This window comes from Hordeum vulgare, chromosome 2H (assembly GCF_904849725.1).
Source record: "Hordeum vulgare subsp. vulgare chromosome 2H, MorexV3_pseudomolecules_assembly, whole genome shotgun sequence".
Classification (NCBI taxonomy): domain Eukaryota; kingdom Viridiplantae; phylum Streptophyta; class Magnoliopsida; order Poales; family Poaceae; genus Hordeum; species Hordeum vulgare.
In genome coordinates, this window is record NC_058519.1 from 485,756,844 (window position 1) to 485,772,104 (window position 15,261).

The following is a 15,261-nucleotide window of genomic DNA, read 5'->3' on the forward strand; positions in this document are numbered from 1 at the left end:
TACCAACCTTACAATAAAACTCACGAGTTCATTAAAATCATGTACTCCCTCCTTCGTGTTAACAACATCGATCTTCTCACATATCTCACAATATCTCCTTCATTTTTGCTCTTTTAGTATATGCATAATATTTTCCTCAAAATCCTGAGTCCTTTTATCAAAATATAGTTCTTCTGGGACTGGATCTTCCTGGCTGACAGGTTTGGTGCCAATGCCAAATTACTGTCAAAATCTCATGGTGGTTAACCATTAATGGTTCCAGAAAAAATAGGTCTTGGATTTATTCTCACCGTATAGCCTATGAATTCACTACTATAGGATGATCCTAAGACAACGCATGCATCAGAAACCCTTCGATGAAACTCTATGTGATTTAACATAAAAAAAGTGCATGTGCGATGTCGTAATATCACACACACATTTCAAAAACATAATTGTGTACGATGTCGCGCAAATAGGTTTTTGCAAAACTGTGTGTGTGATGTTTCCTAGCCTATTATTGCACATGGTTTAAAAAATATAAATATGTGTGATGCTTTGCACACAATTTTTACAAATGATGTGTGTGTGTGTGATGTAGTCTATTGCACATAGTTATTATAATGCAACCGTCTGTGATGGCATGCACACATTTTTTGCAAAAAGTGTGTGTGTGATGTAGCATATCATTGTACATGGTGTTAGAAATACAAACGTGTATGATGACTTGCACATGTTTTTTGCATAAATTGTGGATGCAATGTAGTCTATCATCGCACACACTTTTATAAATGCCACCGTGTGTGATGCCAACAATTACTATTATCCCAAGAATAATGGTTCTCGTGATAAATTTGAAGGCGAACTAGAATTTTCCTTTGTCGTTCGACTTTGATTTTTTTACACTTAACATGCACCTTATAACCTTCCATGTTAAATTTTTGCACTTTTAGGAGCTCATTTGCTATATTTGATTCATTAACTGCATTTCTATTCACTTAATGGATATAATTCATATTTCAACTATGAGTGCATGAAATAGTAAACAAAATGATTTGAATAATCATATTTAGGGTATTGATTATATTTGTATGCCTCATACAAGAAATTAGTGAGAATTAATAACATTAATGTGGCAAGAATCAACCACGAACATGGAGTTTATTGGTATTTAAGTTATAAAAATTGTAAATGAAGTCTATGAAATATGAGCATGATATGACCACGGTATGATGTGGTAAGAATTTGATAAGGTTCCACATTCTTTTTTATGTATATCCTATAGAAATCACACAATGTGCGAGGAACGATCATTGTTTCGAGAGTGAATGCACCAAGTTGCTGGAAACTAATATTTCCTCCATTTTGTTCCTACAATTAAGATACAACATAGAATCCTCCATATTAAAATTTAGCACTTTTCACATCTTATTTGTTATATTTTAGTTAATAACTATATTTCTAGTGATTTAAGAGATACATTGAAGTTTGAACTACGAGTATATAGAACTATATACAAAAATTAATTGAGAAATCATATTTAGGGCATTGAGTATATGTGTATGCCTCATACAAGAAATAAATATAAAATCAAATATCTGTGTGAAAAGAATCAACCGTGAAAATGAAGTTTTTTTAATTCTGGAAAATGTAAATGATGTCTAATAAATACAAACTTGGCATGATGTTAATATATGACCTTAGTATATTGTAGTAAAAGTTTGATAAACTTTCATATTTTTAATGTGTAAGGGAAAAAATTAAATGGCAAGAAAGCAGAAATGTGTACTGCATTCTTATTGGTGAAGATAATGAAGCCTTCGATCGATGACATGGCATGAATCCATCTGTTCATACTCCCCACCCAAACAACAATATCTAGTCTTATCTCGTCCTTATCTCTTAACCATGTACTCTACCATGTCCATACCTCCTATGGAACCATGGACATGACACACACTTTTATATTGTATGGCTGGTGCGGCGGACGACGCCTGCTCCATGCTCCGACTAGGAGGAGGACGTGGTAGGACGGGGAGCGTTCGACATCGAGCGGCCGTGCGTGAAGCCTGTGACATGGACACCATGAGTCTCATCATCGTGCGTAGACGCGAGCATGAGCACGAAGCGGTCGTCTAGCTCCGGGAGCTCTGTCTAGCGGCACAACTTCTTCAACAAGTTCTACATCCCCGGAGGCAGCGTCATAGCGACGCAATTCATGGCCATGTAAGTGATACATCTCCAACGTATCTATAATTTTTTATTGTTCCATGCTGATATTTTATCATCCTAGGATACTTTACGCTCATAATTTAGAATATTATATTATTTTTTAGCACTAACCTACTGACCCAATGCCTAGTGCCAGTTGTCGTATTCTCCATATTTTTCACTTTTCACGTTTACTATAACAAACGAAGTCCAGTTTCCCCGAAACTTTTTTATGATTTTTTCTGGACCAAAAGAAGACCTGGAAGCTTCAGGAGAAGGCCGGAAGCCACACGAGAGAGGCTCAAGCCAACATGGCACGACTAGGGGGGTCGCCGCATCCTCATGGCTTGTCCCACCCCGGTGGCCCGACTACCTCCATTCTCTAGCCTATAAATTCACATATATTCCAAAAACTCTAAATATTGGAGAGAAATACTTACTCCGCCGACGCAAGTCTGAGTTCCATGGCGATCACATCTCGAGCTTCGTTTTGGCACCGTGTCGAGGTGGGGGTCTATCGCAAAGGGCCTCTTCATCAACCTTGGTGCCCTCGTGATGATGTGTGATTAGTTCACCACATACCTACGAGTCTGTAGTTAGTATCTAGATGGCTATCTCTCTCTTGATCTTCAATACAATGACCATCTCATCTTCGCTTTAATCTATCCGATGTAATTCTTTTGTATGGTGTGTTTGTTGGGATCTGATTAATTGTGGGTTTATGTTCAGATTATTCATGAAAAGTATTTGAGTCTTCTCTAAAATTATTATGATTCTTATTTGCATGATCATCATATCATTAGAATTCTCTCCAATCTATCGAATTGATGTGGCCAAGTAGTTTGGTATTTCATCAGTGAGAGGGGTGTGTTCTTGTGGGTTCAACCTCACGAGTTTCCATATCCCACTAACAGAAGGGGCAAGTTGCTTCTTTATGTTGTTTCCACTAAGGATAAAACAATGGGGTTTATTCATATTGGTTAAGTTTAGTTTGTCTACATCATGCCATCGTTCTCCATGCATTACTCTATTTTTCATGAACTTAATAAGTAGAGAGGCAAGCATAGAAGCGCTCTTGAAGTGGAGTAATAGTAGTGGGTCCAGGAAGGAGTCAGCCTATTTTCTTATGGACGTCATACCTGTATACACATGATCATTGCCACAAAAATCGCGTTACTATCCTTTTTTGTGTCAATTTCCCAATGGTAATTTATTTACCCACCATGTGTTGATTTCATGAGAGATGCCACTAGAGAACACTATGGCCCCCGGGTCTATTCACTTATATACTTAGAAAACATATAATTTCCTTTATATTCTTATTTTTTTTCTTTTATTTTTTTTTATTTTGCAATTTACAATTCTCTACAATTATCTACACATCTCATTTCCTTGCAAATAATGAGATCAAGGGGATTAACAACCCTCTTGCCCGCGTTAGGTGCATGTTGTTTGTTCTTTTGTGTGCAGCCACTGAAGTTGGTTGAGGATTGATATTCCTATTGTTTCAATAAACCTTGGTTTCTTAACTAAGGGAAATACTTACCCGTGTTGTCCTACAATTATTCGTTCCTCTTCATGGAAAACCCAATGCAGATCACAAGTATTAGGAATGATTTCTAGTGACGCTGCCGCATAATATCATCACGAACTCTCAAATTCTTCCACAGGTGGTACCTTCATGGAGGTGCCCTTAGGATAGGCCACCAAACTTATGGACAAAATCATGGCCAACTACTCTCAATGGCATATCGAAGGAGATCCAACTGGTAAGATGGTAAATTATGTTGAGGAAGTCACTACTTTGAGTGAAAAAATGGATGCTCTTATGAATTTGGTTGCTAATAAAAATTATCATGTTGATCCTAATGTCATGACCTTGTCAACTTTAATTGAGAAAAATTATAATGCCATTGATGTTAATTTTATCTCACGAAATAATTTTAACAACAATGCCTATAGGGGTAATTTCAATGCTAGGCCATTCCAGGTAATCCTTCTAGTGGTTATGGCAACTCTTGTGGCAATTCTTATGGAAATCCTTCTACCAACAATAATTAGTTCTCCTATCATATTGAAAACACCATTAAATAATTTATTAATTCTCAAAAAGTTTTCAATACTATGGTAGAGGAAAAGATGCATACGATCGATACTTTGGCTAAAAACATGGATATAATTGCTCTTGATGTAGAAACTATTAAAAGTAAAGCTTTTCCACCCAAGCATGATTTTAATGAAACTATTAAGTCTATCCAAATATCTATGAATGAAAGCAAGTAGAGGACCGCTAAGTTGCAAGCTAAGCGGGAATTCCTAGAAAAAGCTCTCCCACTCGGTTTTTACCGAAATCATGATGATCTTAGAATGATTGGCACTTCTTCTATTGAATATAAATGATAAAGGAAATAGATATGAGTTAACTTTAGCTAGAGAGCATCACATTTTCTTGGAGGGTGATGACTCTAATGCTAAAACTAAAAAAGTGGGTTTTGAGAGGTCTAAACTTTAACTTGTGATGTGCCCACTATCTTGTATTACAAGAACTTTAATTATGATATTTTCTCTTTAGTATAATACATTTCCTTGTTACAAACCATTATTAGCTCACCCAATGCTTATGAACAAAACAAGGCTTTCACTAATCATATAGTGGAAGCAATGATAAAAGCATATGATGAGAAACTTGAACTTGAAGTTTCTATTGCTAGAAATTGCATGACGAGTGGGAACCTACTATCAAAATAAAGATAAATAAATATCAATGCAATGCTTTCTGTGACCTTGGTTCTAGTGTTTCAACAATACCTAAATCCCTTTGTGATGTGCTTAGTCTCACTAATATTCAAGGGTGTTCCCTAACCTTGCATCTTGAGGATTCTAGCATTAAGAAACCCTTAGGTTGAATTAATGATGTTCTCATTATTGTAAATAATAATTATGTGCCTGTAGATTTCATTGTTATTGATATGGATTGCAATCCTACTTGTCCAATAATACTTGGACGACCTTTCGTACGAACTATAGGTGCAATTATTTTATGAAAGAGGGAAACATAAGGTTCCAGTTTCAATTGAAGAAAGGGATGGAACACTTTCCTAGAAAGAGAATCAAGCCACCTTACAACTGCATCATGAGGTATACTTATGGGTTGAGTGTCAAAGATGACAACACTTGATCATATGCATTATGCCTAGCTAGGGGCATAAAACAATAACGCTTGTTGGGAGGCTGTTTTGCTTTTTAATTTCTGTTTTTTTATTATTTATTTCTGTTTTGGTGTGATGAAATGATTATTTCCTATGTAATTGTTTCATGTTTAAATTAGTGTTTGTGCCAAGTAAAGCCTTTGGGATGAGTTGTATGATAAGTATAATAGATACAATGCAAAAAACAGAAACTTTGACGTCTAGTGCAAAATTTCTCTGATTTTACTCGAACGTCTTTTTAAGCTGAATTTTTTACATAGTATTTCTATAAAAATTCTCCTAATTTTTCCAAAGTTTTGGAGTTACAGATGTATAGGTTCATTACAGATCACTACGTGTTGTTCTGTTTAGACAGATTCTGTTTTTGCTTGCATAGTTTGCTATTTTGATGATTTTATGGATTGTATCGGGGGTATAAGCCCTGGAGAAGTTATAATACAGTACCTATTATTCAATAATGAAATATAAATCAATTTACAACCATACCTAAGTATTTGATATGTTGATTATACTAACCGATCTCACGAAGTTTTGTTGAGTTTTGTGTGATTGAAGTTTCCAAGTTTTCAGTGTTACCACGATGGACAAAGGAATAAGGTGTGGCAAGCGGCTAAGATTGGGGATTACCAAGACACCCCAACGTAATACTCTAGGAATACTCAAGCGTCTAAGGTGGGGGATGCCCCGGAGGGCATCCCCTCTTTCGTTTCAATCCATCGGTATGTCACTTGGAACTACATTTCTATTCGGCACATGATATGAGTTTTTCTTGAAGTTTTGTTTAATTTAGTTTGCTTTTTTATTTTTAGTTTGCCACAGTCATCATTTTATGGAGATAGCAGCTTGAGAGAGACACACACTAGTAGAAAAGAGGGCTTTGGTCCGGGGCCTGCAATCCCATTAGTCCTGGTTCACCCACAAACCGGGACCTATGGTGTCATTGGTCCCAGTTCGTGAGGTCAAGGCGCCAGCCGGGCATCATGGGCCATTGGTCCCGGTTCGTGTCAACCCTTTGGTCCTGGTTTCAGACACAAACCGGGACCAATAGGCAGGGACCGTTCGTATCCCCCTTTAGTCCCGGTTGGTGGATCAAACCGGGACCAGGTGGACCGTTCGTATCCCCCTTTAGTCCCGGTTAGTAGAACAAACCGGGACGAAGTGGTGGTGGAAACCGTTCGTATAACCCTTTAGTCCCGGTTGGTGGCTCAACCCGGGACTAAAGGCCCAAACAGTTTGCCTCCCGCTTTGCAAAAGCACAACCAAAGCAGAGTCTGTCGCCATTTCTCTGTTCTTCTCATCTCTCGCTCTCCTCTCGTCTGCCCCTCTCTTCTTCCCCTCTCTTCTTCCCTTCTCTTCTTCCACCATGCCAACTCGCTTCGGAGAGGTGCTCGCACATGGCAATACCAAGCTCGATGTTGTGTACACGAACGAGAGGAGGGAGGTGCCGCATTTTCTTGGACAGTTGAAGGAACGATGGCTTGATGCCGCGGTGGATCATGAGAAGTTCTTGGGGCTCGATGTGAGTACACGGCCGATCAACGAGGTGTTGCCGTCATCCAACTATGTTTCAAACACCATGTCTTGATCTTCCAATGGGGGAGGTATGTTTTGACGCTTTCTTTGATCCAAGGTTATGAAAATTGCATATATATAGTGATTTCTTTAGGTTCCATTGGATAGCACTATGCAGTTTCTATATATGTTACATTGGATAGTTAATTGAGGTTTCTTGATAAATTCATAGGATATGAAAATTGCATAGGATCAATAGCAATATGTTCCATTTTGGAATCCTATAAAGATCAAGTTCTCTTTAGTTGTAGTGAAACAATTTTATGCAGCGTTCTTTGATCCAAGGTTATGAAAATTGCATATAGCTAGTGATCTCTCTAAGTTCCATTGGATAGCAATATGATATGGCATGGTTATGAAAATTGCATATAGCTAGTGATCTCTCTAGGTTCCATTGGATAGCTATAGTGATCTCTCTAGGTTCCATTGGATAGCAATATGCAATATGTCATAGTTAATTTACGGTTTCTTGATCAGTACATAGGATATGAAAATTGCATAGGATAGCAATATGTTCCATTTGAATCCTAAAGATAATTTTCTCTTTAGTTGTAGTGAAACATTTTTTCTTGTTGCAGCAGTATGTAACATTTGTTCCATTTTAATTTGTTGTTGTTGCAGTAGTGACAAGCATTGTCAGGAATTCATGGACTTCCTTTGCAGCGGCATTAGTTTTGCTACCGTTGACATAAGGAACGAGAAGCTGAAGATGAGGCACAACTTCGATATTGAGATACGAGCTGATTGCCTCATTGATCTCCAATACGAATTCAGGCTTCGACATGAGAGGACTTTGACGGCTAATATGGCAGTCGCCTTGATCGACGAGGAGTATGCTGATATGAAGACCAAATTCCCAAAGTCTCAGCACAGACTTTGGGAGAGGACCCCACTTGATCGTATCAACATTGCGTATGCAGCAAAAGATGCATACGTTTCATACGAGTTGTACCGCAAGATTCGAGTCATCAACTATGGCCAGCGTCACCTCAGAGCAGATGGACATTCTGATTCAGACGATTCAGACAAGTAGTGTTCACAACGGCGAACACTTGTATATATATCTATGCTAGCTATTATTATGTACTGTTTGGACTAGTATCATTATGTACTGCTTAGACCAATTTATATATGTCTTGTTTCTGTTTGTGCCATTATAGTTTCCAAATTTGAATGGTTTAGCCCTTTCTAACTTCATTTGCTACTTTTCATGGTATCATGCATTTTCCACCTCGGAACTTCTGTACACGAAGTGCATCCCGTTTTTGCCACAACCCTATCAACTTTTTAGCACATGCTATGTGGGTGAAATGATGATACCATGCCAACTTTCAACCTATTCACAGTTCATTTGTAGTGCTTTTCAATTTCTCAGCCATTTAGCTCAAAAAATCAGTAAATGCATGAAAAATACCAAATGAACTTAGAAAGTGTTGAAAATTGATGATGTGGCCTTGAATGGTGCATTTTGAACACACAAAAAGTCTTCAGTTCAAATAAGTTCAAAAAAATGAAATACCTTTTGTAACAGATGAGTTTTCATAAGAAACCCTAATACTTCAAAAGAGATTGTCAGATTTGTATAGGAAGTGCATCCAGTTTTTGCTGCAAACCTCTCAACTTCTTAGCACATGCTATGTGGGTTAAATGATGATACCATGCCAACTTTCAACCTATTCAGAGTTCATTTGTAGTGCTTTTCAATTTTTGGGCCATTTTGCTCAAAACAAAATCAGTAAATGCATGAAAAATACCAAATGAACCCAGGAAGTGTTGAAAATTGATGATGTGACCTTGAATGGTGCATTTTGAAGACACAAAAGTCTTGAGTTCAAAGAAGTTCAAAAAAATGAAATCCCTTTTGTAACAGATGTGTTTTCATAAGAAACCCTGATACTTCAAAAGAGATTGTCCGATTTGTACACAAAGTGCATCTAGTTTTTGCCGCAACCCTGTCAACTTTTTAGCACATGATATGTGTGTGAAATGATGATACCATGCCAACTTTCAACCTATTGAGAGTTCATTTGTAGTGCTTTTCAATTTCTGGGTCATTTAGCTCAAAAAAAATCAGTAAGTACATGAAAAATACCAAATGAAGTGAGAAAGTGTTGAAAATTGATGATGCGGCCTTGAATGGTGCATTTTGAACACACGAAAAATCTTGAGTTCAAATAAGTTCAAAAAATGAAATCCCTTTTGTAACACATGTGTTGTTAATTAAAACAGTCATTTAAAATAACCTAAAACCTACCAAATTGAATATAATGATAAAAACACAGTAATATTAAATAGCAGGAAAAAGAATAACTCAAAAATCTATTTTTTTAGTAAAGTTATTCACAAGATAAAATAAATAAAGTCAAAAACAAAACAAAAAACTAGTTTTTTTTAAAAAATGCCACCTACTCGGCCACCATGGCCTGAATACGACTAGAAACCCAACAAGAGAGTTGGGCGAGGATTCACGCCCGCAGAAGGCCGAGTAGGCCCACACGTAGTGAGAAATTAGGCCCGTAAGCCTGCAGTTGAGAGGAGCTCGAGAGGGTATGTGCACCAGCGCTTATAAACCACTCCCGGGCTCTCTAGGCTAGCGAGGTGGGAGTAAATATCCAACCGCACCGCGGCTATGGTAGGCATAGTCCTTTAGTCCAGGTTTGTGCCACCAACCGACACAAAATACGCCATTTCGTCTCGGTTGTGTGCACCAACCGGGACTAAAGGTCTCTTCTTTCTGCCCTTTGGGCTGCTGGAAATTGGCCTTTAGTCCCGGTTTGCGGCACAAACCGGGACGACACAGGTGCATTGGCCCCGGTTTTTGCCTCGAACCGAGACCACTCATTTTCGCATATAGGCGGGAGTTGTCGAAACTTCCCCAAACTCTCCCATTTCCCCCCAAGCCCGTCCTTCTCGTCGTTGCCGCCGTCCTGAGCCCATCGTCCTCTTCGTCGTCGCCGCCTCCCTGAGGTCGTCCTCCGCCTCGTCGTCGCCACCGCCCCCGAGCCCCTCCTCCTCCTCGCCGTCGCCGCTGCCCCGAGCTCGTCATCGTCACCAACCCTCCTTATCCACCCCATGCGCTCCCTCTCTCTTCCTCACTCCCGGCCCCTCACTCCCCCTCACACTGCCGGCCCCTCCTCCGTCCTCTTTCCTCCTCCCTCCTTCAGTCGCCCCTCCTTCTCCCTCCTCCCTCCTCCCCGCCCCACGTCCTCCCTCCACTCCTCCATTCGCTGTCGGCCGGCCACTCCCCGCTCTGCCTTCCTCCTCTGTCCTCCTTCCTCCTCCCTCCTTCAGCCGCCCCTCCTTCTCCCTCCCCCTCCTCCATCCACAACCCCTCCTCCCTGCTACATCTTGATTTAGTAGGCTAGTTGATATTTTCTTGTTGATATGCAACATTTTGATTTACTTAATAGTTTGTAGTTGATATCTAACAATTTGATTTAGTATGATTAACTGATTAGTAAAAATTTAGACATAGTTGATAGTTTTTAGTTGAAATAAGCCTCTGTTCATATATAACACTTTGATTTAGGATAGTTTCTAGGGTTTAGTTGATAGTTTCTAGTTAACTGAATTATTACTAGGGTTTTAGTATATTATTTTTAGACATAGTTGATAGTTTCTAGTGATCCTGAAACTATTTACTCATTTTCTAGAATGAACATGTCATATTTTGTTTATATTTTTTTTATGTAGAAATCAAGTATTTTCCCCTGCCTCATCCCCGCATTTGTCCCCATCGCCGACCCCCTAAGACCTCTAGGTGAGAATAGCCAAATCCCCATGTTGTTGATATAGATGATAATGTGTTGTAAATATCAATGATTAAAATGCTAGTGCTAGTCGCCATGTCATTGATGTCGATGATGATTCATTATGAATATAGAGAATGTCTTGGTGTTCTTGTTTGCAAATGTTGATTCATTTCCGTGACAAATTTCAGGCGGTCCGCATGTCCACTTTTTAGCAAAGGTCGTGCCCAAATTTTCCATGAATTTCAGCATGACTAGTTCTAGAAACTAGGACATATGGAGTGCCCTATAATTGCCGGAAATTGGAATGAAGAGGAGAAGTAGAGGAAAAATAGAAGAACATGAGAAGTTGAAGAAAAAGAGGAGAAGTAGAAGAGGAAGAAGAGGAAGAAGAGGAGGGGACGAAGAAGAGGAGGAGGGAGAGGGAATTATATATTTTTAGGTTAATTCTCTTTTAGGTTAATTCTGTTTTAGAATTATTAGAGGAAGAGGAGGATAGGAAGAAGAGGAGGAAAAGAAGAAAGGAAGAATTATTTAGGTTAATTATATTTTTGAATTAATAGTGATCTCTCATATAAGTTTCCTGGTAGTTGCCTTCGATTGTTTTTAAATGTTTCAACTATGAACATAGGAAATGTCTGACGACGAGAGGGAATTCGTTATGTGCGAATACTACGAGGATGAGCGCGGCCTGTGCAACACGCCTCACCTAGTTGATGGTAGGTGCTTCAGCATCATGCTAGATGAGAACTTCGAAGTGGATACAGTAAGTCACAACGACAAGTCTTTTTTCGTAATTGAGCATGACTTCTTTTGCTTCAACTTATAATTTTTACTTTTACTATTCTACTAGCGTATCCCCTGCCATGCAAGAATTTATGTCTTGGATAAGATTGGTTTCAGTACTAAAAAACTATGGAGGTAAAGAGAGTTCACTTGAGGACCGAGCATGATTATACTTTTGCCGTAAAGTTGTACAATGCAGACACCTACTCCTATTTTGATTGCACAAATTGGCGAGCACTATGCAAGGCTTGTGCATTTGATCCTAATATGCTTATCAGCTTTGATATTCGTCCAGAAGATGAAATTGAAGGTAATATTGACATCTGGGTCGATGTCCACACGCCTTCAGTTCTACCATTATGTGAGTTTCTCAACCATATTTATTAAGTAATTTATATTTTTTATTTAAAATAGTTGACAACTTATTTCCATTGACAGCTTATTTTCATTCTTCAAAAAATGTACGGAAGATGGTAGACAGAACCTACTACTACAATGATGAAGAAGAATTAACTTATAAGGAGAAAAATCATCTTATCGCATTTATTAATTATCTTGAGAATTACAATAGCTATTATCAAACTCCTCCACATTATGGTCAATACGTGCCACTAGTGCACGTGGTGAACTACGGTAACATCCATGGAGATTGCATGGTAAGATATTCTACTATTACGACATTCGTGCATCTTTTGCATATATTCTTCTAAAACTAAACTACGTTGCTAACTACAAAGTTATTACTATGTTTTTCAACTAGAAAATACCGAAGGATTGTGTGCCTGGTCTGATGTTTTCGAGAGGTCACGTTTTTGTTATGAGCTTAGGGCCACCACGGCCAGGTTAGCCTACGCATCACTCTTGTGTCCCTACCGGATTATTTCTAAAACCGATGAAGTCATGACAATTAAAGATTGGAAAAAATGTATGGTCTATCGTAGAGAGATACTTGGAAGCAACATTGTGCATAGGCCAAGAATTGGAGACAGGATGATCTCCATTCTCCATAATGGAGAGTCACGACCTATCTTGTTTTATGATATTGTACCTAAGAGAGGGTAGAGTAGATCCTATGAGAGAGGAGTAGGTCCTAGGTACAATGTGTTATTATGTGATACAATGTGTTAGAGTTGACGATGATGATGAGGAGGAGTTGTGATTCTGACTAGTGACCAACTTGTTATATGATGTCTCATTGACGAAAATGATGATTAAATAGTGTTGGTGGTAATGACTATGATGATTATTAGCTATAGTGATGCAAGAGTTTTTATATTAATATGATGATGATGTTGATCATGATTATCATGATGATTTTTTATTATGATCATGATTGGTTATTATATCATTGGGAGAAGGAAAGTGGATTAGATTCATGTGGATGAATCAAAAGTGATCAAAAGTTGAATTAGTAGGATCGTCATCCTACTAATTCAACTTTTGATCACTTTTGATTCATTTGGATGAAGAAAATCCATGTTTCTTCCTCACAATGATATAATAATTCATCATGAACATAATGATATAACAACCACTTAATTGGTAATGTATCAAAATTTGTATAACAGTGTATAAATACACTAAAAATTAAAAATATTGAAAAACAGATTACTAGTAGCGCGAGTTTGCTAGAACGCTACTAGTAGTTGTCTTATCAGTAGCGCTGGTATGATACACGCTACAACTATATGTCTTAGAAGTAGCACATCTTACACGCGCTGCTGGTAAGTAATAGCTGTAGCGCCTTATTGGTAGCGCGGTAACCCGCGCTACTAGTAGGCACTAAACCCGCGCTACTACTAGGCTTTTCCCTAGTAGTGGACACTTCTCTCTATGAGGTAGCTAACACAATATGAAACCACTAAATTAACCCTCCAAAAAAAACCTAACCCCATCCCCCCCATTCAAAAAAAACCCAGCTTCGGCCAGATGCTGACGCGTGGATGCCATTTGGTCCCGGTTGGTGTGACCAACCGGGACTAAAGTTCCTCCTGCCTGGGCTCCCCGCAGCGGCCATGTGGAGACCCTTTGGGCCCAGTTCATAAGTCAACCGTGACTAAAGGTTTGGGCCTTTAGTCCCGGTTCCGAAACCGGGGCTATTGGGCCTCTGGAACCGGGACAAATGGGCCTTTTTCTACTAGTGACACAGTCATCGTGATTTGTTAGAATACTCTATGTTCTTCACTTATATCTTTTGAGCTTAGCAGGTGCCCTAGTACTTCACAAATATATTTTTTGAGCACAATGGCATATAGATTTTATATAAATATTTGCACTCTCGTTCTTCACTTATATTTTTTGAGAGTTAAGAAACAATATAGATAATTTGCATGGGTCATAAGTCTTGTCCAAAAATAATAGGTATTCAATGAATGATAATCAAAACCATCATGTAGCACATAAAGAGAAATTGTGGGTTAATGATATTAATGTCGTAATATGAAAAGGCCTGAGTGCATCATTGTTGATTCATAGAAGTAATAATAATAAGAGGTGTTCAATTCTTGTTTGTCCAAATATTAAAAGGCATGTAGAGGATGTGTGATCATTTCTATTCCTTCTGAAAATCCTAGTGGTGGTTTGGGTCGAAGGCGCGCGATGGTTAACTCCTACCAACCCCCTCCCTCGGGGCAAGCGGGTAGTGCTATAATTTGTGCTAAAATTAATAAAACTGTGAAATAAGTATATGATTTCTTCATGACTAATGTGAAACCATGGACATACGCAATCTCACCTCCTCATATTTTGCTAGCCTCTTCGGTACCATGCATTGCCTATTCTGACCTCGAGGATTAGTGCAAACTTCGCGGGTTCGTCCAAACTCCATGACATGATACTATTTGTCGCACATAAGCCTTCCCATATCTTCCTCAAAACAGCCACCATACCAACCTATCATGGCATTTCCATAGCCATTCTGATATATATTGTCATGCATATTCCACCGTTACATCATATGACTAGTTCATTCATCATCATATTGCTTTGCATGATCATATAGAGCTAACATAGCAGTTTTGGCAAAGCCACCATTCATCATATTGCTAATACATTCCATGCTAGATCATTGCACATCCTCGTACACTGCCTGAGGCATTCATATTGAGTCATATTTCTGCATGGTTCTTCATATCAAGCTTTCATGAGTTGTAAGTAAGTAAAACTGGGAAAAAATAAAAGTGGGGAGGCCTTATAAGCCCACCATAATAATAATAAAAATGATGAAAAATATTTAAAAAATGAATGAAAGAAAAATGAATGTGAGAGAAAGAGAGAAGGGACTTTGCTACTTTCCTTTACCACATTTGTGCCTCGAAGTGGTACCTTGTTTTTCATATAGAGAGTGTGATGATATGACATTTTCATATGCTAGTGGGAATCATGTTTTCGTTATTATAAACTTGGCTTGCATATTCCGATGATGGGCTTCCTCAAATGCTCGAGTCTTCATGCACAAGTAAGTTGGATGCACACCCCACTTAGATTCATTTGAGCTTTCATACACTTATAGCTCTAGTGCATAATTTGCATATCAATCCCTACTCCTTGCATTAACATGTACTGATGGGCTTCTCTATGACCCGTCAATATGCCTAGTTGTTGTGAGAGTATATTCTCCACTTTTTACCCCTGTGATATCTACTACCATATTCTATTCCACCCTTATGCTATGGCCATGGTTCACGCTCATGTATTGCGTGAAGAATAAAATGTTGATTCACATTGAAAAAGTATGATCAGATTGCTTTACTTGG